General features: G+C 40.2%; 1 long non-coding RNA gene across 2 annotated transcripts; it reads right to left on the reverse strand.

Moving 5' to 3' along the window:
• Positions 1–20,912: 20,912 nt before the first annotated feature.
• Positions 20,913–22,440, reverse strand: LOC139995630 (uncharacterized). Of its 2 annotated transcripts, none has more exons than XR_011802022.1 (2): positions 21,540–22,440; positions 20,913–21,166 (listed from the first exon to the last, which is right to left on the reverse strand). It is a non-coding gene; the product is annotated as an uncharacterized lncRNA (long non-coding RNA). The 2 variants fall into 2 exon arrangements; XR_011802021.1 differs by having other exon boundaries at positions 20,913–21,175.
• Positions 22,441–26,904: the final 4,464 nt, after the last annotated feature.

Here is a 26,904-nt window from a genome sequence, read left to right on the forward strand (position 1 = left end):
TACAATATTGGCTTACATATAAACTTAATTATAATTTTTGCTATTAATTCGTATCCTCTCATACTCTATATTTTTCGATCAAGTTAAATTATCAGTATGTCAAGTTACAAAAATTAACCGCTTACATTCTTACATAGAAATGGTAGAAACTTTCCAAGAAAAGATTCAAAACTATTCGAGCATCGCGTAGCCGGTTTCGAGGTTACGTGTTTCAAATCCAGCTCCTTGACGACAACCGAATCTCTTTGAGGCCAAGAACGCAGCGTCAAAGAAAATCAAGGCCTACCATTTATTTTTCAGTAGTTTTCAGTTTGACCAACAGTTCGCAATCTCCAGAGCGAATCTACAGGACACGGTGTTAGCCTGTTCTCTCATATCCCGTGTTCAGGAAAGGAAAAACAGAGGAGAATTGGCGCGCTTCTTTTTCACCCCTTCGCCCCCTATACCGACAGTGGTACCATCTTTTTTCCTCAAAATAAACTCGAGGCCCCGCTTCCGTCTACGTTGGAACAGGACTCTCTAGGCGGTACATATATTTCTTCTATTGTCTAGCCCCGGAGTTTCCTATTGTTTCTAGAAATTTATCGCTTCACGGGAAGTTTGGCCACGCAGAAGCGGGTGCTTTCATCTTGAGCTAACGACGAAGGGTGGGAGAGAGAAAGAGAGCGTGTGAGCAGGCCGAACGAGAGAGGGAAGAGATATAGATTCAAAGCGGAGGCGATAATTAGTACTTCTACAAAATTATTTATGCCTGAAATAAATCAAGGGAAAGCTTAATTGCTTCCCTCTTTGCGCGTTCTCTATCCGAGCTCATTTTCTTTTTTTTTTTCGCTTTCTGTTCTTCCGCTTTTGTTTGCTCCCTTTTATTTTTTTTTAATGCCACGAGATTCTTGTCGAAACTCACGCGTACAAAAATTTATCGTACCATTTAGCTTCTAATCTACCAGATTCCTTGGAGGTGGGGGAGGGTTAGAGGTAGAAGTTTGGACGATTTTATTTTATTTAGATTGCAGTGTTTTAAAATATTGCCAGTGGCATGAAAGTAGGTTTTGATAAAAGCGTTTGTCGGAGATGGGTAAAATGAAATTTTATTGTATTTTAATTTATTGGGAATATTATCCTTTCATTAGGTGTTGTTATTATTTATTGCAATTTTTTACTGGAGTTACTCGATGATAAAGTAACCGTATGATGGCAAAAGAAAACGATATAATTACATAGAAATAAAATAATTTTTGAAACGGACGAACAGATGTGTACGAGATATACGTTTCAAACCATATGGCGTTATAGAGCATACACCGCCAGAATACTTAAACATCCGATTATTATATAGAATTTAATATTTTATATTTAATAAAAAAAAAAGAAAAAAAGAATAACTCCTATAAACATTACTTAATAACCAACTATATCAAAGTTTTTAGTAACCGAACTGTATATACTATAGCTTAGTTTCCATGAATCCAAATAAAGTCTAAAATCATACCTTCCCACACCTACTACATCATCACGATGGTCGATTACAAACACATTCTCGCGTTTACCAATTCACGAGAGAGGAAAAGGCGAGAACAGAAACGAAAGGGGTGGAACAGTCAATTTACGTTCCACGGGAACGATTTTATTCCGAAAACCATACGGAAGATCAGGGTTTTGTGCTGCAGTCCATTGGAGCAGTGACGGAGGAGAATTTCAAAAGCGTTCGCTGTAGGACGAAGGGAGGGTGGAGAGTGGATAAGGTGTCGTAGGAGCTTAGAACCGTTCGGAGAGAGGGGCCTGGAGGCTTTGGCAACAGGTTTCATCCCCGTGGAAAGCCGCCATGTTTCCGTTCGTACGAGCTTTTCGAAAACCGTCGGTTTTTCCAGCAACGTAGAAGAAGGATGGCATGTCTGGATCTTTTTCTCCTACCCCTACCATTCTTCTTTCTTTTCCTCCTGCTGTCCACGCGTTTTAGCTGTCTTTTTCTCGTACCCGTTTCTTTTTCTCTTTTGTCTTCCTTCTTTGTCTTACTCTGGCTCCGCAACGGTGGATGAACGAGAAGAGGACCCGTTTCTGCGTTTTGCGGGAAACCGGTTTCTTTCCTACGTTAAATTACAAGACGGCTCTTCAACTTTTCTTCCCCCAGGCTCGTTATTTCTCCTCCTTCCGAAGTTTATAGGAGGCAACGTTTTATTTACATTGTAGCCGGGTTACTTCGAAATCGAAAGTCGCCGTGGAAACAGGATCGTAAACACGCGCGACTTTTAATATCGCTTCGACTTTCTTGAAATGTAATTGTCTTATTTCTCACCACCTCTTCGTCAGTGGTCATTCACGCGAGTAAAAGAGAGAACGAGATTCTTTTTATTTCCCATTTCGGTAGATAATTCGCCGTGGCCGCTGCAGGATTTCACGGCCCACGAACAAGGAATGTAGCGTTTCGAAGGGCCGAAGTGACGTTGCATCGTTTAGAATCGATTTGATGGATTTCACTTCGTCGATTATCGAATGCACTAGGATAATATTAAATATAGAGAAAATTTTACCACCACCGGTATCTAGACCGTTTTAAATATAGCATTGACGTATATGAAAAGTTAGAAAATAAATGAACCGTCGTGCCTTGAAATTAAAATTTGTTTAAAAAAATTAAAATTAATTCCATCCATCTAATCCTATAATTATCTACGAAATATCGTGGGAAACGCCAATACACCGTTCCATCGTTAAATCTTAGAAAATGGACAGAAGTGTGAATTCGTTTAATGGAAAAAAAGCGTCAACAGCAATAGAGATAATTTTTTTGCCGTTCAAGATATTCTCGTAAAGTGCGAGGACTACCCGTCCCGCCTTCTTTTTTTCTTTTTTTTCGCAGCCAGCGGTATGCACCTCTTTGAAGTGAAATTTTGGGAAACAGACGAGAAAATGACAGAAAAATCGAAAGCAACGCGTGAGAAACAAAGATAGCCAAGAGTGAACCGAAGCCGACATTATGGAAGCCTTGGTTACAAGATCGTAACTCAACCACTTTAGAGTTTCTCGGTCCGTGGCACGCCATTAGGCATCCTCTTTAGAAAAATAAATCTTCCCTTCCAGGAATTCCACCTAGACATCGGGAACCTAGTCTCGAATACGCATAACGAGTCGACACCCCCGTGTCGAGGAAAATGGACTCGTCCAGCAAGGGTGGTCACTACGAGGCACCACTCTCTTCCCTTCCACGTTTCCCTCCGTTTTTCGTTTGTGCTCGCCTCTGCTCCGCTTCCATTCCACGAGCGGTTCAAACGCGTTTGAAATGCCGATCAACCGTCGATCGTGTTGCCAACGTTTTCTCGACGAGTTTGAAAATTCGAACCGAATTCGAGAGCGTTACTCTCGAGGGAGATGAGACAGATTGGAGAATACTTTTGAATGCTTTAATTTAAAATTTCAAATATATACGATCTACACCGTTAAATTTATAATCCGCAAATAATACACTTTTGCTAAAAATTCAAAATGTCCTGAAATTTTTGAACTCAGATGTATATAGTTTATGCGTGTGAATAAAAATATGGATAATAGTTTAGACATTTTTAGAAAGATACCTATAAAGATCTTCGTAATTAACTGTAAATATGCACATACGTCGGAAACTTTTTTTCAATTATATTCCAATATTATATTACGTATATAATAAAATATTGGAAAATTTACAAAGTTGGTCGCTCGATCAGATCAGTCGTTTGAAACAGAAGCAGGAAGGCCAGCCAGATAATACGAAGAAACAATGTTAGAAGAAACACGAGCCAAACGAAGAAGACGGAAAGAAAGGCAAAGGAAACAATTCGGATCCGGCTGCGTAGCTGTCATCAAAGACGTCCCGTCACGATTGCGAGTCACGAAGGAGGAGACCGAGCAAATCCACGTTTTAAAAGAGCCGGAGAGGAGATGAACGAGCGATACGAGGACGAAGAAAAGCATCGGTAATCGTGGGTCTCCAGTGAACCGTTTCGCGAGAAGGATCCGAGTGGACGTCTCGACAAAAGCGCTAGCAACTTTTCCTTGACCTTCTCCGCGTACCGGAAAATTCGAAAAATGGCCTGCTCCCTTCTTCGTATCCTCCTCCATCTTCGTCTCGAATAGTTTTATGACCGGTGTGTCGTTTCATCTTCGACAGCGAATTTTCAAACGAAGCCTTCTACCGGTGAATGGAACGCACACAATCGACGCATTGTAGCGTTCCTGGGAGAGCTCGATGCACCTACGGGAATAATATTTACTTCCGGTCGACAGACATCCGGTCTGGTCTCTCGCAACGTTCCTTCAGTGTGTAACACGAAACCATGACGACCAGCAACGCAGTTTTTCTTGCCTCGATGGACCGTTTCGCGACGGGGTATCCTTTGAGGGGGAGGTAAAGGAGAGAATAAAGAAAAAAATTGTTACTTTCCATTGATGAGGTTAACGCAAGGAGCAAAGTAAGGGAGGAAATTACACGTTACGCGTTTAATCGAATTTGAGAGGGTAACGACATGTGCCACAAATTACGTGACGCGACGATGACTTCGATTTTTTATTCCACAGGGGTCGAACCCTTTTCCTCGAACCCGTGCTTGGTTCACGGTCTGCAACTGTCGAGTTTGCTTTTTATGGTTCGACGTTTGGACGCGTTTTGTTCAGGAAAACGCGAATCGATTCGGTGCTACGTAATTCGGGGCGTGTTTGAAATTTAATCGCGTCGAGGAGACTTGAACGATGGTGCAGGCAACGAAAGACTGTGCGTTTCTTCGATTCCAATCGAATAAATGTTTAAACGTTGTAAGAAGGAGAGTTTTGGAGTTGATTAAAAGCAGTGAGAAATAAAAATACTACGTTAAAAGAAATAGTCGTTACAAAGTTTGCAAGTTGACTCGTGATTTATCCTGATTCCAAAATATTTCATCGCGAATTGTAACGTTCATAACGCAATATTTAATTTCGCGTTGAAACATAAACTAACTCGTTCAAACATATCATTGCAAGGGAGATTCAACATTCGACGAAAGTAATCGTTTCACGGAACTCAGAATACGCGAAACGCTCAAAAACAAAGGTTTCTACCGTATCGGCGCAACGATTTCGCAACGACACGATAATTAGGCGACCTTGATCGAACGGGGTAAAGCAAGGATCGCGAAGAAGACGGATCGGTGGAGGGTTGGAGGGAGGGAGGAAAAAAACGACGGAGGTAAATACGAGAAACGAAGAAAGGTAGGTTCCAGTAAGGCTCATTTACTGTTGGCCTGTTGCAAAAAGCATTGATGATCCCTCGAGGCACAAAGAGCAATGATAGAGAGCAACAGATAAGTGCAATCCGAGTTGCAAAACGTTGCGGTGCATGAAGAGGCATTACAGCTCGCTCGCAAATTACTACGCGGGGTAATCATAATGCGATCGTAATGCAACGCGAATGACTTGATTTCGAGCGTGAGCCTCGCCGTTGTGAGATAAGACCCCGGCCATTACGCGAAATTAGCGATTATCGGACGGTAATTCATAATTATTGTTCGTCGTAAAGCGGACCCGCGAACAGAGGACCGCACGGAACAATATTTCGAATCGATGCGACTCTGTGCCCGGGAATTTCAACGAGGAAACAAGCGGGAAGCGTGACTATTGAACGTTTTCCTCGATAAATAACGAGTACGTTGCTACGCTGCCATTTATTTAAAAAGAAAAGAGTCGCCAGAGATTCTCACGTTCTGTTGCATGTTGGAACGTTTTGGTCCTTATTATTGTGTTATCCAAAAAGTTTCTTTCGTTTTATAAGGTGATAATAGATGAACAACAATTTCTGTTTTATATTATTTTATTAGATTTAAACATTAGATTCAGTTAGAATCAAACATACGATAATCACTTATTATTCGCTTTATAGTACCACGCCAGAATAATTGTTTGTAAAATACTTCCAAATAAAAAAAAAAGAAAAAATATTATTTTATTGAATTAGGTATGATCCATTTTGTTCTATTTCTATCATTATGTTCCTGCATAATTCAATAAACTAATACTTTTTTTTTATATTTGGAAGTTGTTTACAATCAATTCTCATTGAGCATTATAAGTAAATTATTCTGGCGTGGTACTATAACGTGAATAATAAATTGTTATCGTATGTTTAATAAACTAATATATAAAAAAACAAAAAACATTGTGCGTCTATTATTTCCTTATAAAACGGAAAAAAACATTTCGGACAACTTAATATTAGAAAAATAGATGCAAAGATTGTTTTCTAATCTTACAACTGTCGATTAAATCCAAATTACGAAAACAAATTCTACTAAAGAAATATCTACCAGTCTCAAGTATTCATCATTCTCGAAACTTTAACAAAGGCTTAAAATATTATAAAAGAATAGGACGTAGCAACTGTAGATATTTCATGGAAAAGTAGAAAAAGAAAAAAAATTCTTTTTTTTATTTAGTAGACTATTTACAATCAATTCTTATACAGAATTTTAAGTAAATTAAAAAGAACAAATTGTAAACGACGTAGTATTTCCAACAGATGGTAGCCATCATTTTTCAAAGATTCTTGGAAATTTCGGCAGCTAGGAAAATGCAAGGCTTTGAGGAAGCTCGGGACATAACAATAGTATGGAACCTGAAATGAACATAAATTCTAGGCACCACGTGTTATTTGTGGACGAACGTTTTTGGACTGGTTAGTATGGTCGGTCGAGACGAAGAAAAGGAGACGAAAGATCTTATGGAAGGAAACGAGAGGGCAAAAGAATTGAAAGAAAGACCTTGGAAGCCCCGCGTGCACCTATACAAACAGGCCCTGCTGAAAAGCAAATATTTTGTTGTGATGCAAGAATTCACAACATTAATGGGGTCCCTCGAAGTGCAGCGTTCCAAGTCGATCAGAGTGCACAGGAAATGAGCTTTTTCGCGTTTCGTTCCTTTTAAACATTGCTAATGATAATAACAATATGAATTTTAGTGAGAGAACTAACTCTAACTGGTAAACACGATCTGTCTTAGTTTCATCTGAGTAAAATAGTGACCAAAATAATGTGACAAATACTTGACTAAAATAACACGACAAAATATCTAATAGATTTAAGAAATCGAAGCATTCGCTGAAAGAAGTAAATTTGTTCGTTACTTTTTTTTTCAAATTATAATTTACGTTTTTATCTTCAGACATATCGTTTTCTTAAACATTTTCATTCCCCCCCTTTATTTTTAATTTTGCATTAAATAAGAAAAAATAAATACTTTTTATGTTACTTGCACTTTTTTCTATTCCAATATAATATACGAGATACATTATGTTTTTCGAAAATGCGAGTGTACTAAAGATAGCTCAACGTTCAAAATCGTTGTCGAACCTTTTTCTTTCTTTGTGCTTGAACATGTTTGGTCATTCTGGTCGATGCAACGAAACGCTCGACATTCTTCCATTATCATTGTCCAAACTATGGCAATGGAGAACTGTTGCAGTATTTGCAACACGTAACAATAGGTTTAACGTTGTCACCACCGTCTTTTTCATCTTCCGTTATCGAGGTGGTGCCGAAATTCAGTTCAACCATTGAACGGCTTTTCTTGGAAAATTGCACCTTTCAGGTAGCAACTAAAAACGATAAATTTCTTCTGCACCATTGATCGAGTTCCCTGGGTAGAACTTTTTCTTGATAAAGCACCCAGAAACGAGCTTTCTTTAGGAATTCGCCAAGAAAATATGCTTGCACCTTTTTTAAACTTTCTTGATCGTTCGATCATTTATTTTCATACTACTTCTAAAAATATCTCGATATAAAAATTTAATACGGAAATTTTAGTACGAAATATATTAAGAATTTTATTTAAAAATTCAAAGAAGCTTAAAACGTAAAATAATTCTCTCCTTGAATTTTCTAAAATTTTCCAATATCTTAACATTTACGATCCAATATAGAACGAAAAAGAATACATAAAACGATACTCTGTCTAAATTTTCGAAAATTTTACGATATTCTAATATCTGATTTTAATAGTCTCTGCGAAACTCCGAACATTACGTGTTTCTCATGCAGGAAAACAAGTTGTAAAAATGGAAATTTAAAACGTGCAGTCCGACGAAGAATTTCGTGCTGCAGCTTCTAGAGAATTGTAAAAGATGACAAAAGCTGGATAAAGCCTAATCGACGAAGGAATGCACCTAGTACGAACAGGTTTGGAATATTCATTAGAAGGAGCAACTGATTTGAAGGCGATTTAATTACGGGCCTCCGTAGGCTTAATTAATTTGGTCGATGGTTCGACAACGATTAAAGCTGCACCGTTTCGTAACACGCATTTCCAAACGATCCATAAAAGGTTTCTGCAATGTTCCGATAGGTTTGTAAAATTCTTTTCATAAATATGCATGTTACCCTTTGTTTCGTGCTGCATTTTTAACAATCGTTTTATACATACAATGCCCTTTGATCGAGACTATCCTGTATGAATTTTCTTTATGAATTTTTTTATCGATTATTGTTCCAAATAATATCGTTTGATATTGGTTTTTAAAAAGAATTTTCCTACGATACGATAGACGAATACTTTAAAGAAATTTCACAATATATATATATATATACTAATTAAATATAACGACTAGAAATAGTTGAAAACTGAAGACGTTTCTTACATCAACTTCTAACGGCACAATTTACTGTCAACATTATACAAGGTACTCAAGAAGCTTTCCTAACAAGTTGCGTCTACCTCTTAATCAAATAAAACAATAGAAGATAATCTAGCAACTACGCTCCAAAAGCTTCGCAAGAAAGATATAATAATCAAGCAAAACAATCGGAAATACCATTTCAACAAGCAAATTGAACATAATTCCTTCAATGAAATTCTATCAAGTTAAATGTAGGTGCGCGTATAAAAAATTAAATATACATATAAAATTATCAACGCAAGTCCAACCGCTGGTAAGAAGGAAAAAACGAACAAACACGTAAAGGGAATATAAATCTCTTATCTCAACACGTTGTTAACACCGTAACGCGATGTCTCTGCAAAGAAGCGGAGGAAAAGCGAGTAATTCCGTGGTATCGCGGAAACGTGTAGCACGAGCTGCTTCGCTAATTTCCCGGCAGCTGTTAATTAAATAAAACGGTGGAGAATAGCGGCGCGTAGCAAAGCGGAGACTAACTTGCCGAAATGATTCTGTTCCCATAGGGAGCCAGCTCGTTTAACAAAGCAGGACTTATTCGGTTTACTGCATGCGTAGTAAATGCACCGGGGGTGCCGGTGCAACCTGTTGCCGGCACACGGTGTAAAGATGTCGTAAATGCGCGGTAATAACGCGAAATACGCGTGGTGGAGTGTCGTTAGCAGTTTCAAGCATGCCGTGCTAGCGGGACGCCTCGTGCCCCAGCCCCGGCTATCGTCATTTTTATTGTATCTTTTACCGACGACGTTTGTTTGAACTTGTCTGTTCGTCCATTATACTACGAATTGCCGCGAATCTCGCGCTCGATGAAGATATCACTGTCCAAGCGCAAAGAAGAGAGAAAGAGTATTACGAACGAGATAAGGAAATGGGTTAAAGTAGAAAAATTAAGACGATTAATTAGCATAACTTGTATTATAGCAAGGCACTCAAGATACATAAATTGGATTCGAAATTTATCGTCTGTTGTTGAGAGTCTATGTGTACATCGACGGTGGAATATTTATTGCTCTTCTATTTTCAAACAAATAGGGAAAGTGTATAATAAGAAGAAGATGCAATAAAGCGAATTTTGGGTAAACAAAAATTTTAACGGTCGCAGTTAGAAATAGATGGAAAGGAAATTTACGATTTGTCTAGAAACGAAGTCATAAAATATCGAATACGTTAGCACGTTGCTCGAACGAAAGTAATTAAGTTTGCTGAACTTTACAACGGCACTTACAACGAGTTTACAACATCTCGTCTGCGCATTAAGTTTACAATTGAACTCAAAACATACGCTTCTTTTTCGCTCCGTGTTTGTTTCTTTTCCTTTTACGACGCAATACGCAAGTATTATTCGACGAATCAAACGTTTCGACGAATTTCAGTGTATTTTGCAGTTACAATTTGATAAAATTTTTAGTAATAGATATTATTTGGAACAATAATCGATAAAAAAATTCATAAAGAAAATTCATACAGGATAGTTTCGATCAAAGAGTATTGTATGTATAAAACGATTGTTAGAAATGCAGAACGAAACAAAGGGTAAAATACAATTTGATAAAGTTTTTGGTTAGCTGGTGGTGAAGCAGTTTGAGCGATGTCAATAGAAATTCGTGTAGTCACACTAAAGATTTTAATCGCCGTTGGCTACGACTGACTCAGTAAGATGGAACTCGGCTCCCTGGAACGTGAGATCCCGTGAAACGCATAGTGTACGCTCGCGTTCCGAAAATTCATCGCGATACGCTGCCATAAGGAGCCACGATTCGGCTAACAATTACGAGTAACATATAGCATTCCGCGTATCTACCTCAACCTCTGACCGATAACTATCACCTTCGTCACTTTGTTTAATAACAAAAAAGGAAATTTTCCAAAGGCATAAAATTTATTTGAAATTATATATGAATTTTATATATGAATCTCTCGGAAGCTAATCCGATCAACTTTACTTTAAGAAAATAATCACGTTTAATCTAGAGTACGTATAATGTTCTCATAACGAATACAGAATTCATTCAGGATGGAATGTTTAATTACTGCTGCGGGGAATTAGCACATTCTCCGGAATCCTTAAAATTCCGACAAAACATGCTTCTCCATTTTGAAAGCAAGATCGAGACAACGTTTTAAAATTAACCGTGTCCGTGAAAGCGTCTCCGATATACACGTAAGGCACGCCAATTCTACTTCTTTCCTTCTTCCACGAGTCATAAAGTAAAATTTAAAGCTCCAATAAAACGTCTGCTAAGAATAATCCAGAGTCTCGGCCAGCGATGCAACCGAAACCCACTCGTGGAAGTTCATCGAGGCGGTGATAAATGCACGAATTGTTGTCAATTTTGTCGACGTGAATAGACGCGAAGGAAGAACAGGACGTTAAAGAAGAAAACGAAACAAACGAGGCAGAAGAAGATTTTAAAGATAAAAAGTTGGGGGAAGAAGAAGAGGAACAAGAGAAGAGAATACCGAAGGGAGAAAGAAACTGAAGAAGAAGCAGACGAGGACGAGGAAGAAGAAGAAGAAGAAGAAGAAGAAGAAGAGGACGAGGAAGATGGATAAGAAAGAAAGAAAGAGGAAGGAGTAGAAAAATCTCAAAAGGGTGCCGCGTGCACGCGGAGAACGCATTATATATGCGATCAAAGAGGGCAAGAGACGCGAGTACACGAGAACATGTGGGACAATGCCTGTCACCTCATTCACGTCAAGTGAGCTCGAGGACTACCAACTTCAGCCCCGTCGTTCCGTAGTGGCAGAAGAAGAACCTGGCCACGGATCAAATTGCATCTCGATTCGTGCATCGACTTCTCTTTTTTAACGTTGGCCTCGTCTTCTTCTTGTTCCGCCGCGCGTTCCGTCGACCCTTCCCTTGTTCTTTGGCTCATCCTCTCCTCCCTGCGCGTCTCTTTTCGGTCACCCTGCTGCTCTACTCTGATCCACCATCCCCTTAATCGTGTCTTCTACACACACGGAGGCTCGAGGCGTTCGCGGGTAGATCCGGTCAGCCGTAGAAATCGAACGAGTCCACGGCGAGAGGAAGCAAAGATTCCCGGAGGCGTCGCGTCGAGTCGATTTCGTGGCGATTCGCGGAGCTTGCATCTTCGTTTCCGGTAGAACGGGCAACATCGACTGGGATCACGACGTCCCTTGGAGAGAACGATGAAGTTCGATGCGATAGCGAGAAACGTGGGTCACCGATGGTAGTTCGTGCATGGAGATTCGGCATCTGATACGGAAAATTAGAGGTTACGAGATGCAAAGATAATTTTTCCAGGGCAGGTAGATCGAATAGAGCAGATAGAATAGTTTAGTTTTGCTCTTCCCTTGTCAATAATAATGATTGTTCGTATTTTGTAAATTTTGTATTAAAAGTTTATTCGATTTTTCACTTGAAACGTTCCATAATGATTATTAATGTGTTTTATTCTATTATTAAAATTTTGCTTCGTTTAGCTTTTGGAATAGAGTACACGCTTCCAAAAATATCAGTACGCAATGTGGCAAGAATTTCGAGTAACCTACGGAAAAATCGTTGGACGATCGAGGGATACACATTACGAAGGAGGAGCGGTTTCACTTGAAAACGTCGTTCGCATTGAAAAAAAGTATAGTCAACTGCATTCAGCGTGGAAAATGAACTCCACCCCCGAGAGGCATAATTCCCGTATTCCCCTATTCCGGTTTAGTGGAATCCCAAAGATTTGCCAGTTTCTCGTACCGAAGCTCTACCACGAAATTCGATTTTTTCTCCGTTTCCTTTCTTCGTTTCTTTTCGTGTATTTCTATTTCTCGTGCAACCGGCAGGTGGGGTACACGCCGTAAATTGAAACGCTTCTTCGAAACATTCTTGCCGTTTCTCAATCTTACATAATATGTGGCTCGAGGAATTTTTACCTAAGTTTAAAGTTCCACGTTGTAAAAAATTATGCTTGTCTTATTATAGAAAGACGGGCAATTTAATTTCAATTCTAATCTAACCAACCAACCGATATTTATTTCGTAAGGATAATTTTGTTACGTTATTAACAGGCTAAGCTCTTCTTCGGCCTTTGTCAATATTCATTGCAAACATCTATTGTCAACGTCTATTGTAAACACCGAAATTAGAATAAGAAGCGTTTAAAGAAAAAAGAAAGAAAAAAATTAATTCCCTATTAGATATAGTAGCTTACCAACGCAGCTACAATGGATACATTTCCAAGATAACATCGTAATCACAGCATTAAATCGATAATCCGCTATCGGCAAGGAGTGCCAGTCATCCTGCTGCAGTCAATAAATATGCAAAGTGCGGGTTAATTTAAAACCTAGGTACGCTGCATGTAACAGTATGATTAACGACGTAGTAAAACTCCATTTATCCAAATTTATAGTTGAGGTTCGCTGATCCTCTGTTCCACCTATAACTTCTTGTTCGAACGATAGAAATTGACATTTGTAAAACCAGGGATACGAGGATATCCATTTATCCTCAGTCTCAACTACTATGTATTTCGGACTATCTAAATGAACCTTTATGAGATTTGAAGAATACAATGGAATAATTTAAAAATGTAGGAATATACCGTTAATCCTGATCCTTTAATAGTCGAACGAATTCGTTTTATAATTAACACGACGAAATATGTTCATTATTAGATGGATAAAAGTTTATTTGCGCAAAGTATTTGTATTTCGTTGGTTTAATAGCCAGAAACTAAGCCGTCTTCTAAGATCTTAGATTCCTTTCTTTATCGTTCTGTAAATACGAACAAACTTGCTCATTTTCTATTCCATGTAAATAGGATACGTTATCGTATCTTGTATGAATTAATTAAAATAAATGAAAAAGAAATAAACTGACCTTATTGCAAAAATGTCTCATTTATCATTCGATTTACATTCACCGATACAATTAAACGTTTCTATGGGCACTGAAGCGACGCGTTCAACACGATCAACAAGTCTCGCGGCGGAGAGAAAGAAATCCCGCGGCTGCATTAGATTTCGATTATCTCTTGGTCCGACTCGTTCCGTTCACCTTGCACTTTTTCTTCTTCTGCGGGCCACGTCGCGAGTCGAAACACGTTCTCGGAACGCCTATTCATCGTGCCGAATTTTTCAACAGTCCAAAAGCAAACAAGAACGCGAATCCCCCCAATCAGCGCCGATTCAGATTTCCAGTTCCAGGCGGCGCGCCCTCGTTGCTTTTCCAGCCCGGTTATTTCTACGCGGTCGGTTCATTAATAAAGACATCGACGCAGTTTAAGCCGCCTCATGAAAATCTTCCCCTCTTCCGAACCGTCCTTTTTATTCGGAGTTCTCAATAGCGAGAGCGAAACAGTATTTCAATTATAGAAGTTGTGACATGGGCGATTTGGGTGAAGGCAATTCGATCGAGACAAAATCGACTTTCATCGAGGAAAGTATAGCAAACGATTATAGACGATGGATGCAAAAATATTCGTGATGTTAGTTTTTCGTACAAGGCGAGGAATGTGAAAGTAGTCTGCGAATTAGAACGTTTATATCGGACACAGGAGGATAGAGAAGGAAGTTTTAAGAAGTGGAGTCTGCAAAAGTGTCATACTCGTGATTATAGGTATTATTTGTAATAAGAGGTAGGATTAGCTGAATGTTGTAGGTAATAGCAGGTTAAATTAGGTTGCAGTGTCGGTATATCGAAGATGGATGATACTTAACATTTAACTCGATGCAACATAAAATTAAGTTTTGATGTTTAATTACAGAACGTTTTCCTCTTCTCGAAGTTCATTTCCAACAGCTGGTAATTAAACTTCTATTTAGAAATTCTAGACACGAGTTTATTTTCTCGAACATATTCTCACATCAATCAATGTGATTGCGTAGATCGCTGACATAGTTGTAAAAGATTTGTAATGATAGGATATCGGTAAGAGAAATCTTTTTATTACGTGCGTAGACATCGCAATGCACGTTACATGAATGTGTGTAATACTATTTACGTAACACCGCTTATCAAGAAATTTAGAATCTCGTTACAGGTAAAGTATAACGAAGCTTGGTTACATCAACCGATATATTTATAAATCTCGCCCTCTAAGCTTCGAAACTGTCTTACGAAACGGTAGCCCGTGAAAAGCACATGGAAAGAAATTTTCACACGAAGGAAATAGTAGGTGGCGTCCGTCGAATTCCATCGGGTCCTGGCTACGATCGGTAACTCCCTGTATAACGTCATATACCGCGTGGCGCAAAAAAGGAAGCGCAAAGGCACGAAAACTGGTTTCGCTCTCTGAGTCACCGTCTATAATGACGGGCCGCCTGGAACGCGCTGGAGATTCACTCGTTGGTCGAAAAGTTTTCGTAGTGGATTAGAAGGGCCGGTGACTGTAGGTGGGAGAGCACGAATGAACACGAGGAAACACGGCTAATATTGCGGCCACGTTTCCGGTCGTTAAAGTGTCGAAGCTTGTCAGTCTGGCCGACAGATCCGAGTACGTGTCTCGATGCGATTATAATTTCAATATCAGAACGATCTCCGTCGATTCGGATAATTCTACCTCTCCTATAATATCGACAGGACTCAAAACGTTGGATGAATATCTTGGAACGAAGGATACCGCGATATTGTTTCTCCTGTTTGCTTTTTCTTGTTGCAACACGCGAGTTGATCCAAGGAAAAGAAAAAGTTCTTGAAAACTAACGATCGTGTCACGGTGTAAAGCTATAAAATTGATATGATATTGTAGTATTTTCTCGAGAATTATATAGACAGACGAGGAGGAAAAATGGTAGCAGTAAAATTTTTCGAAAATTCAAACGAGTGCAAAAGCTGCTCGTTTATTCTTGTATCTCTTATATCCCTTATCCTTCCAATGCAATATGAACTCCAAACAAAACTGCACAGCCCTCTCAGCCCACCCTAACATTTATTCAACAAATTCCTCTTCAATTTCTGAAGGACAATCGAGTGCCTTCGACAGGCAGTGTATCCCAACTACGGTTCGTAGTTGCGCTACGAATCTCTTGGAAGATTAGTCGAACGGGGAAATTGCCGCCAGAAATTTCTATTCGGCTTGAATATTCGTTTCGAAGAAGGAGGGGAAGGGGATAACGGTGAATCATCCCGATGTCAGAACACCGGTAACTGGATACCGGACGAAACTCGTTCGAATTACTCTGGGAAATGAACGACTCGTCGAATAGAGGCGCGCTCTCGATCTTTCGAACGAAGCCAGTTCGAGTTTCATGTCTATTGGCCGCGCGCGTTCAACTGCTCTATACGTCGACTTTTCTTTTATACCGCGTTCACTATTTTCTTGAATGGCGCCCGTTATGGCGCTTGCAACGTGGATCACGGTCCCATATCGTGGGAGTGAGCCGAAATCGAGTCCCGTAGCCGAAGATCCCGTTAGCCTTCCTAACCCTTTTTTTCATCTCTTTCGTACGATTAACCCTTCTCTTCCAGTGTTTATGGAATACTTTCGAAAGCTTCGGTCGGAACGTTCGATGTTTGCATGGACGCGAACGAATCGTGAAACGATTACAGAGAATTTTGGAATTATCGGGACGAAAGCTGAACGATCGTGGAATATCGATTTAACGATTGACTTGACAAATATTTCGTGCTTCATCGATGTCGTTTTACCTGATTTTCTATGCTTACTGACCAGTAATGGTCCATAAAGAATGTCATTTACGATACAGATTGAAAAATTTATGAATAGCGCGAGAAATTATTACGATTCCTGAAAACAATTTTTTCTCGTATAAATTTATTGCTATAAGCAACTTTGTTAATGTAATAAAATATCTTCGTTCGCTGTTAAAAAGACTCCACTTAATCCGTTTAATGTTTCCTCCGAAAGAGCAGCCGTAACAGCAGCAGTAACGCGACTATAAATCAGGATAATATAAAGGGTCTCTGTTTATGTATTAATTTCACAATTGTAAATACATGTTTCGAACAGAGTTGGCAACCGAAGCGCCTATAAAATTAAGCGCGAGATCGTTTTAAAAGCTTATACACGGCTATTATGACAAACCTGCAGTTGGAATAATGTCGCGGTCTCATTAATGGGATTGCGACTAATTGAAAGGAGAACCAGTTTTAGATTTCAGATTGTGGCTTTAATCGCTATTGAAACTGCATCGAAGTAGATATCGTGTTGCTTTCTAACACGCCGCTGGCTCTCGTTATCAAAATTGATTCTCACGGTGTAATTAATAAATATATTGATATGTGTTCCGCGTATAAACGCGAATCAGCCTCAATTATTACCTTTCATTAAAAAGGGGCAAGAAAATCGAAACTGTTAAACCGCACGTCAAAGGAGCCTCCTTCCATCGGTAATATTTTAAACACGCGAGGAAACCCGAAATGAAATTCAAATAGATTCAAAGTATCGTGATTATTCCATCGATGGAGATCCATCAATGATCGTGACAACGTTGTCGCGTGATCAAGAAAACCCTCGTCAAGCCACCTACGATTTACCAGCGAACGAAGGAATATTTAAGGATCGCCATGATGGCTGGCCATGCGATAATTTCATTTTCGAGACGCTCCGAGGGCCTGGTGGTTTACGTGGATATTAGAAAACCGCCTAAGCAGGGACATTAAGGATACGATGCACCTGAGGGAAAATTATCGATAATGGCGCGCTCGTTTTCTCTCATTCATTACATGTTATCGTGAAGATAATAATAGTACCAGGGTCGGGTAATAGCAATAGCAGGACGTCAGGATGTTTACCTTATCCTTCGAACGGTGTAACTGGCTCTGCAGCTATACCATTTGCTTCATGCAACAATTAATACCACGTGCATCGTACGTACACACGCGTGTAACCCTTGTCGTTAGGTTGTTACGAATATTAATCATTGTTATTCTCACTTACTTTGTAAAGCCGTGTACGTCAGTTCGCCTGTCACGATAATAACGAAATATTGGCTGACACGTGTAATTTACCGTTCAACAGATGCATCGGCGGCCAGATAGTCATTAGAAAGAGACTTCGCAGCAGATCGAGACGGGACCGAAACGTGATCATGTATCGACGTGAACTTGCAGATTTCCATTCGCGTATTTAGCTGTCGTGCGTTTCATCGAACCTCCTTTCGCTTGGGAACTGCAACCTTTGATTAGAAGTTTCTTGATTTTTCGTTTAAACGGACAGATGCTACAGCGATTATTATTATTAATTTCAGAAGCAGTCGAGAAACGAGCAACAGTTTTCACAAGAGGTTAATAACGTTTTAACTAAATCTTATTTAACATCATCGTTGATATCGTTAATTAGTAAATTATCGTGCAAAACGGTCTTTCTGTAACAATATAACATCGTTATAATTCTGACACGCGAAAGTCGAGGACGGTGCACAAATTATCTACAAAATTGCTGACTATTAAGGCAGACCTATAATTGTAGAATTACTTTAACCAACGAATGCGTTGAATTTTATGGTGAATATAAAAAGTGTCGTGGTAGGAATTAGCTGATGGGACAACGTCTCAAAAAATACTGCTCGCGAGGATGAGTCTTGATATCCTTGTTGTAAATTCAACCTTATCGTCCATCGTGGATCGAGGTTCACGAAAAAAAAAAAAGCGAAAAATCGATGAAAGAAAGAAGAGAAAGAGAGGGGCAAGGGGGGAGAGGATGGAAGAAGAAAGACAAGAGGAGATCTTTCCCGAGAAATCGTGCGAAAGTTTCGCCTACGACGACGGCATAAACACGTCGTTACGGATTACAAGGAGGAACCGATTTCACGAGTATCCTGCCTAATCGTGGGGTGTTCCTCGTGATTCATGAATAAAATATATGGGCGCCGGCCACTCGACTACAAGTACCCTGGCTAAGTGCCCTTCTAGGAGAAGACTATTAACTGATACATCATAAACTGTCGTTTATGGCGTCATCGGTGTATTATTCACGAGCCAGCTCGGCAAGACAATGGCGCGATACTTAACAGGTGTAATGAATTCCTTTAATGAATCCTTCGTCGTGATATTTACGATGACAAACGTGAGAATCTAAAGAACGTTAGATAATAGTAGTAATAATGATGTTGCATTTTTATTGATTGCTCGTAATCCATCTAACAAGTGGCGAATGAAAGATGGGAAATGGTTAACGATGCGAATAATACATGGAATAATAAATCTACATCATTTATTAAATTGAATTAATTATAAAAATATCTATTTTTTTTTTTTTTATTTACTCGAAGAACAGCGTTAAATGTTGATTAATAACGACAAACGTGGTTATTCGTGCATGACACACCGTAAGTACGACACCGGCATTAAGGAACTATCGATTGCCGCGAGTTAACGTTACAGTGCAAATCTGTTGTCTGGCTTGCACAATGATCTTCACGACCGTTTATATAGCAGACGAGATGGCAGATCACGATGCATAAGTATCCGGGCATACGATGCTGCGAGGAAAACGTTGTTACCATAATGACTGTAATATTATGACACCGAGCTATGGCAGGTTCGTGTTTATCAGCGATCTGCAGTTGCACTCGCTAAATGGGCGCACACAACCAAGCAAACGATCGTGTGTACGATCACACTATAAATCGCGATTATATCGTGCATACTGTAAAGCATTTAGAGCATTTTTTCTCTCGGTGATTAAAGTAATCAGCAAGTCCGTCGTGACGATAGAATTTTTTGTGCTCGCTGAACGAGTCATTATCTGGATTTTTTTATCGTATTTTCTTTTTTCTTTCCTCCCCTTTTTCCCTTTTTTTTTTTTCTCGACTTGTTTCTCTCCCTTTTTTTTTTTATCAGTAGGAACGTTAAATTTGCTTGTGAAGGGAATCTAATCTAGTGTTTGCGGCGACGCGTGTTTGCATTGATAAACTTCCGTGATAATGTTTGTTATTATCGTTATCGACGGATAGGCCGAAAGCGCGGTTGAAACTTTAATGCACCTCGGCCGTTTACCAACTGGATTATCTTGTCGAGTTCCGGTAGAGCTGTGCAATTACATTCTACTTTACTGTGTTTTCTTCTACTTGCCCTGTTTTTTGTATCAACGTTGCAACGGTTTAACGCAATAATTACATAATTTTAGCCGATTTCACGGTCATAATTGTACTTAATACCAAACACTGAGACTGTTTAAAATACCATCAAGCTCCAATTACCTGTATTATACAAATTTTATAGGTCAGTATAAAAATCAACTAATATACTAACATACATTAGAACCGTCCACTATAGAAATTTATTGCGTCAATGACACAAAACTGAATTGCAACAGGGACGCTATCAACCGTGCAACCGTTCCATTCAGTTTACATTACATAATTTTAACGGATTTCACGATAATAATTATACGCGTAATATCGAACGCTCGGACTGTTTAGAATACCATAGACTTAAATTTATTTGATAAAAGTTATTTTCAAAATCAGAAATTTCAAAATGTTTCGTATCACGCGTATAATATATTCGTAAAATATATTACATTTCGTAAGTCTGTACCTATATATCTTTACAACTACACACCGAAAACGTTTACATGTAATTCAGTGGTGCCTGTAAGACGGTATCCGGTAAGACGAGTAGCAACGAAGAAAGTTTATCCTCGAGGAAGAGCATCCAGGGGGTCTCAGGTATACGTATACCTCGAGCGGCAAGTCACATTCCAACCGTGTGTGCGCGTTCCGATTTTCGCGTGCAGAACTCTCCCTTGACGCTGTGGGCTGAAACGGTAGGAAGGAAAGAGCAGTCGCCCCGTGGCACGTGGCGGCCACGTATTTCAATAATAGCAGGAATTAAAGTCCAGCGGGGCTGGTCGAGTTGGGAGGAAGGGTTCGTTTGGCCGGCCACCCGTTCCGTTTTCTTCTCCTTTCCTACCCACTGCCCTTTTTTCCGTCTCCGTCTCCGAGACCGCAGTTCTTCCACTTGCCTTCTTTTTTTTTACCTGCCCTTCTTCTTCTTCTTCTTCTTCTTCTTCTTCTTCCCTTCCGGGACACAATCGGATTCTAACGCGTGCCCGCATGCAGCAGGCCGACCGCGACACCTTTTACCTCGCTTTCTTGCGGACATCACGCGCGTTCCTTCTCTTCCTTCCTTCCTCGATGGCGCTCCTTTCAGCCCCCGCCATCACCGACACCCAGGTAGCGCTACTCTAGCATCCTGATTATGCCACCGACGATCCTGAACACGATGGTTAAACTGCCACCTACCCCGTTACTTCGCTTTACTCAGGTAGCCAGGAGATTTTTATTGCGACAGGTTGACCCATTGATCTGCTTCTATGGCCGTTCCTTTTCATTCTTTTATTTGGATTGCTTTTTTTCTTTATTTTGTTCTTTTTTCTTCTTTTTTCTTTTTCCTTCTTTTTTTTCCTTGGCCTTCTTCTATGCAAGATGTCTCGAGTCGTGGGAGATCATACGAAGGAATCGTGTTCCTGAGCTTGTGTCTCGACAACTTTATTCCTTGTGACCTCGTTCAACTGGCGTCCTCGTTCGACTCGATGTGAACGCCGGAACAACTTTATCGCAACAGGTTGCATCGACCGTCTATTGACCCTGGTAATTCAAACTCCAATCGGTTCGAGTGCAATAACTCGCTTATCTCCGAAGCTTTGTCCCATTGTTTCCGATATTTGGTCAATTATGAGCAACGTTTAATTAGATATAAGAATTAACCTTTAATTGAATCGAAGCGATAATAGATTTTTAGTTCAGTTATAATTGTATGTCGACGAAAGAAGAATTACATAAGAGTTAACTGATGAATGAATAACTAATAAAAATCCTGTATTCGTCAATATTGTACGCATATGTATCTAAAAGTACTACGTATTACGAACTTGGATCCACATCTTACACAGTAAACGTATTAAACAGTCGAAACACGAAGCGAAACCCTTCAATAAACCATACTACTCACTCAGAAGCGCCTCGGACGCAACGAAGAAAAATGGTTATTCCCTGCAATCAAGGTCGATCAATTGCCAAGAGATTTATATAGCGGACATCATATTCTTATCACATTTCTGTAATGACCTCGAATCCGTGTCGTGAGCTATGGGGACGGCGGTGTGTACGCGCGTATACACACATGCATAGACAGCATACATATATACGCGTACGCAAGTAGAAGAGGCGGGAGTTCCCTTGGCGGAAGAAAAATTGAACGGGCGCCTCGGAGCTTGTTCCTGGAATTGAATCAAACAAGTGTTACCACCCTCTTCGAGTATAATATATCTTCTAACATTCTGCAGAGGGACCGAGACGGATAGCTGCTGGCCTGTTCCAGGATATACCTGATCCCACGTAGAGATCTACGTCCGTTTCGAGATTTTCTTTTTGCGTCCCGTGTTGCACGCCCCCAGGACCGAAATTGATGTTTGTACTGCTCAAAATCGCCGAGATACCCCATTCCATTCTCCTCTCACTCTCTCTCTCTGTTCTCCCTTCTCCTTTACGCGGTGTCACCGTTTCGAGAATGTTAAAAATGATTTCATGAGAAAGTATGACGCCGCTCGGACCTGGCTGAACGATGATGTACACCCTCCGGTTACTTTGTCGGTCGATATAGCTCCGAACTGTTCGTTTATTGACTTCTTCAACTTCTAATTTGTCGCTTTCCTTTTTATCGAATCCAGTGAGTCATCGATCACTACATCGCGTTAAAGACAGTATATACGCTGAAACTTTATCGTCGGAGGGCAGCCAATTCCGTATATTAGTTTCACAGAAGTTTGATCTGCTCTATTCTCCGTGAAAAGTCTAATTTTGCTACGATTAATGTTCGATTTCGGAGGAACGAACTAGTTACCTGCGTAAGTTTCTTTCGCCGATCAAACTGTATCGGTAGCACGTTCGTAATTAACAGTCGAATATAGTTAAAGAACATGTTCCACCGCGCAATTTGACAAACGTCTACTCCGCCTCGTTATTTCCTTGAAAGATGCAGAACACGAAGCAACGACTACACGTCCTGCAAAACGCGTAGTATGTAAAACTGAATCACGACGACGAAAGAGTGAATCACTCGTATCCGACGATAGGAGAGAGAACCTTGAGCGATCAATTGGTATACCGAGCAAGGCATCGTTTTTGGCTGTACGTTTTCCGTGGTTGAAGATCACCTTTGGCGTGGTGAGGACGAAAAAGCGGCGCACTACGCGTGTCGCGGCCGTTCCCGTTGACAAGCATTATCCTTTCACGCGATCACCTTTGACTGACAAACCAATTATTCGGCACTCAGCACTGACGAGCCAACTATTTTATCAATCAGCGCCGCCGGGCCTCCTCGTGGGCAGAAGAAACGACGATGTCTTGCGTACCAGTGGGGATCGAAGGAGGAGAAAGAACCAGAAGAGAAAGGAAGAAGAAATACGGTGAACAGAAGCGAGAAGAGAACGGAGAGAAGAAGCGCGGGTGTTCCTCGCCGGAGAGAGCTATAATAGCACGAAACATAATCCCCGGGTGAATCTAACGAGTCCTGTAAGAGCGAGCTGGACCAACGGGGGACGAAGAAGATGGTAGAAAATAGAGATAGAGTTAAGGAGTTTGTTCTTGGCTAGACAGAGAGGAAGAAGGTTTTTCAGGTGTGAGAGACGAGTAAGGATACGTGACTGCAGGACGAGCAAGAGGAAGGAAGATAGTCGAAAGAGTGTAAGATTGAAAGTCAGAGAGGAAGAGGGGAAAGCGGTTCGGCGCCTCTCCGATCATTCTTCAGTCTAGCGCAACGACTCATCGGCTTTTTTTGCCGCTGCGGCTCCGAAGAGACGTTCAAATTGCTCTAATGGCGGACCAAAGAGGAAAGTTATGCCCGACAGGTACTTATCTTTTTCCCAAGTTCGTGTGTCTTTCGGTGCCAACCCTCCCCGTTACCACCTTTTGCTTCCACGGTCTCGTGTTAGCTTTGCTCACGAAACGACCACGGCTTATCGATGGAATCGTCGAGCATTCGTGATCTTTTAAAGATACGTTTCCTTTCGAAGGAACTGTGTTTACTGCTTCCTGGACCGTACACAAAGGAAGATATACCGAAAGGATCGTATACGAAGAACATGGCAGTTGCGAGAATTTTTGTTATTTATTTTAGACGATCGATCGTTTTCTATAGAAGAAGCGTGATATTTAGTTTACGAACTTCGAGGCTCGAGTTCGCGTGAACGCATCGAGGGTGCCACGAGTCACCAAACGTGGCGTCAACAATTTTTATTTTTTAAAACGTTCGTTATTAAAATTTGTGATAATGGGTCTATTCGTCAGAACGTTAGCTGGTCAGAAAACGCATCCCCACCGTAACGAGATCCTAACGCCGTTTTACCGTGGTCACGAGTTCCGTGGCCCGCGAAATCGTTTAGACAGCAACAGACAAGAGGAGTTCGTAGCGGAATCGAAGCGGCGCGTAACTGAAAATTGAGATAACAAAAGAACGGAGTGGCCCGTTCTCTTGGTGTAATTACGGCCGGTCGTGGCGGCCGCGAGCGCGCTTATTATATTTGCCATAATTGCCGAGGTCCCGATTCAATTTGATCGCAGTTGTAATCTCGCTAGACGGACTAATTGCCGACGGCGCGTATCTGAATTCGTGTATCTCTGGCAAACGCGCGAAATTGCCCCAAGGGGAAACGAGACCATGCGCGCTCAGCGCGACTCCACTATCGTCGTTCTTTTAAAAGAGACGATGTCGAACGAGCGGTTGAGAGTTGCTGGCCGAACTATAATCCCATAGCCGGCGTCGTCATTATGTCTACATCGTGGGTATGCGAGCAGAGCTCGCCATTATCTCGTTTACGTCACGAAGACATTGCTCGCGTTCGTGGCCGGCGCAATTCAGAAAATCACTAAGAAATAATAAGTCAGCGCGGATCCTGGCTTGCACGGCCACCGAGCGTTCTTCCTATCCGGCCGATAGTAATTACCCCGGGACGTGTACGCGGATACATCGTCCGTTGGATCACGAGACGATTCCATCCCTTGCCACGTTGCGGAACAGGACCGGGCATCTTCTTTCCCGGAAACTAGAAACCAACGTTCTTCCATCGAATTACGATAAACGCGAGTATTCAGTGGAGATGATTTTGCGCGTAACAAGAATTGAAAGGTGACACCGTGTCCATAAATGGTCTTACGATCGAAAAGTTTGTGAAATTCTAGGCTCGGAGAAACGTAAAAAAATTCTTCCTTAGAGAAGGAATAAACTCTAAAAGTTGAATATACGAACTAGTCCTAATATTTATGGAAACAAACCGTCGAAGCTATATATGTAAATCTATAAGAATATATCTTAGAAGAGGAGCTATAAATATGACATTTTAAGATAAATCTCTGAATCGAGATCGAATAGATTGAAGCTTGTAACATTATACGTTATAGACAACTCGTATATGTACGTGGTTACGTAAGCGAAGAAGAGGAGACGAATTAATCGTGTATCGCATAATCGCCTTAAATGAAGCTAATGCGAAGGATCGTTAGATTCCTTTTTACGTTTAATAATGCCATGTTCGGTCCGTTAGTCCAATTGTAATACCTTCATTCAAGGGGATATGAGCAGATAAACGTTTGAAGCGCTAATAATTGAAGTGTTAGGATAGGTGTAATGTCAATAGCAGTCGTTCTTACTGCGGTTTCAGAGAAATCGACTCCATTTGCGGCTTTGCTGGCCAAAGGCTAGACGTTTCAAAGAGACTACTCACAGTTGTATTTCACTCGAGGTTTTATCCGAAACTGCGTTTCGTGTTTGCAAATCTTTCCTTCGCGTTTTGCTTAATCTCTCCGTACGTAGCCACAGAAAAAAACGACCACGTATATCCTTCGATGGTAGAATGCTGCAAACAATTGCAATTAATCACGATATTGCATCATCGCTAATTTTGTTGAGCATAAAAGATTTTACATTTAACATTTAGCAATTCTATGACATCATAGTAGCTTGGATATCATTACAGCAATTATGAATTCTTTTTTTATAAATACAATAAATGAAAGTTCTAAAGTTCAAACAGCTGATCAATCAGCGTCCTATTTTTCTACCTCGCTATTTTTTATTAATTCGATGGTACATCCTTCGTTCTATAATTCTTCGAATTATTAAATTACTCATATAATCAGTTTAAAAAATCTACGTGCAGCGATTTTCTGCCTTCGATTTACTAAAGGAAATCGAAAATATTTTATTTTTTATATTTTTTTTTTTTATATTTCAAATTCGGAGGGTATATATCGACTTCTGTAACTGGCTGTAGGCTAAAATTCGTAGTTTCTTCTAATCTCTGAAGAGAAATCGTGGAACGGTTCGTGAGGCGGTCTGTCGTCGAACACAACGAATAATAGCCGTTAGGTCGTCGTTGCCGAGTTTTTACGATCGGCACGTCCGCCGTAGCAGGAAGAAAAAGAATCTGTAGCATAGGTGGTATAAGTGGGTCACTGTCGCTTTCAATTAGGCGCAAAACGGCGCGAGAAGAGATGGCTTCTTCGCACATTTGCCGGCGACATCTCAGACGAGCAAAAAGCAAACGACCCTTCGCAAAATCTTGTCTCTTACTTCCATCTCTTCCTTCCGTCTTTCTCCGTTCCCGTCTCCATTAAAAGACCTTTGCCCTCCTTCCTCAATGGGTCTCTAAGTTTGAGAAAGGTCGGTCAAACTCGTGGCTTCCACTTCCCTTCTAACCTAACGATATCTCGTTAAACCTTCCTACTTATTCGACGATCGATATTTGCTTCTCTGTTCGCTTTGATTTCGTTTCGCTTTCTAGATCGATATCTTTTCAATTCTTACATGGTACTGGATAAAAGAAAGTTTAAAAGATAAACGGAATTTTTATTATAATTATAAAAACAAAATTAAAATATATTTGACAAGCGGCGAATAGACATAATTCAGAATATTCGATGTAGTAGAAATTTCTTGGAAATAAGATTTAAGAAAGTTGTGTGTTCGTATTGTGAATGGAAATGGCGAAGCCTACTTGTAGAATTTCAAGAAATCGGCGCCAACCGGAAATGATTTAACGGTTCAAGAATGATTTCCTCTGGGTAGACCCCAATCTTGAGACGTATTTCTATTCTCCTATGAAAAGAAAATTCAATCTCGTTCACGTAATATGTCAAAATGTCTCTTTATCTACAAAGAATATGTGAAAGCCTGATATATGGGATTTGCTAAAATCAGTTCGAATATCACGATTCTATACGATTAAAATTTTTACTCTTCGTTAATAATTTTTAGTTTCCTCTTCGACTTTTAATCTAATTACGACTTTAAAATCATTTTTCGAGTATAACTTAAAAAA

This window comes from Bombus fervidus, chromosome 16 (genome assembly GCF_041682495.2).
Source record: "Bombus fervidus isolate BK054 chromosome 16, iyBomFerv1, whole genome shotgun sequence".
NCBI classification, from domain to species: domain Eukaryota; kingdom Metazoa; phylum Arthropoda; class Insecta; order Hymenoptera; family Apidae; genus Bombus; species Bombus fervidus.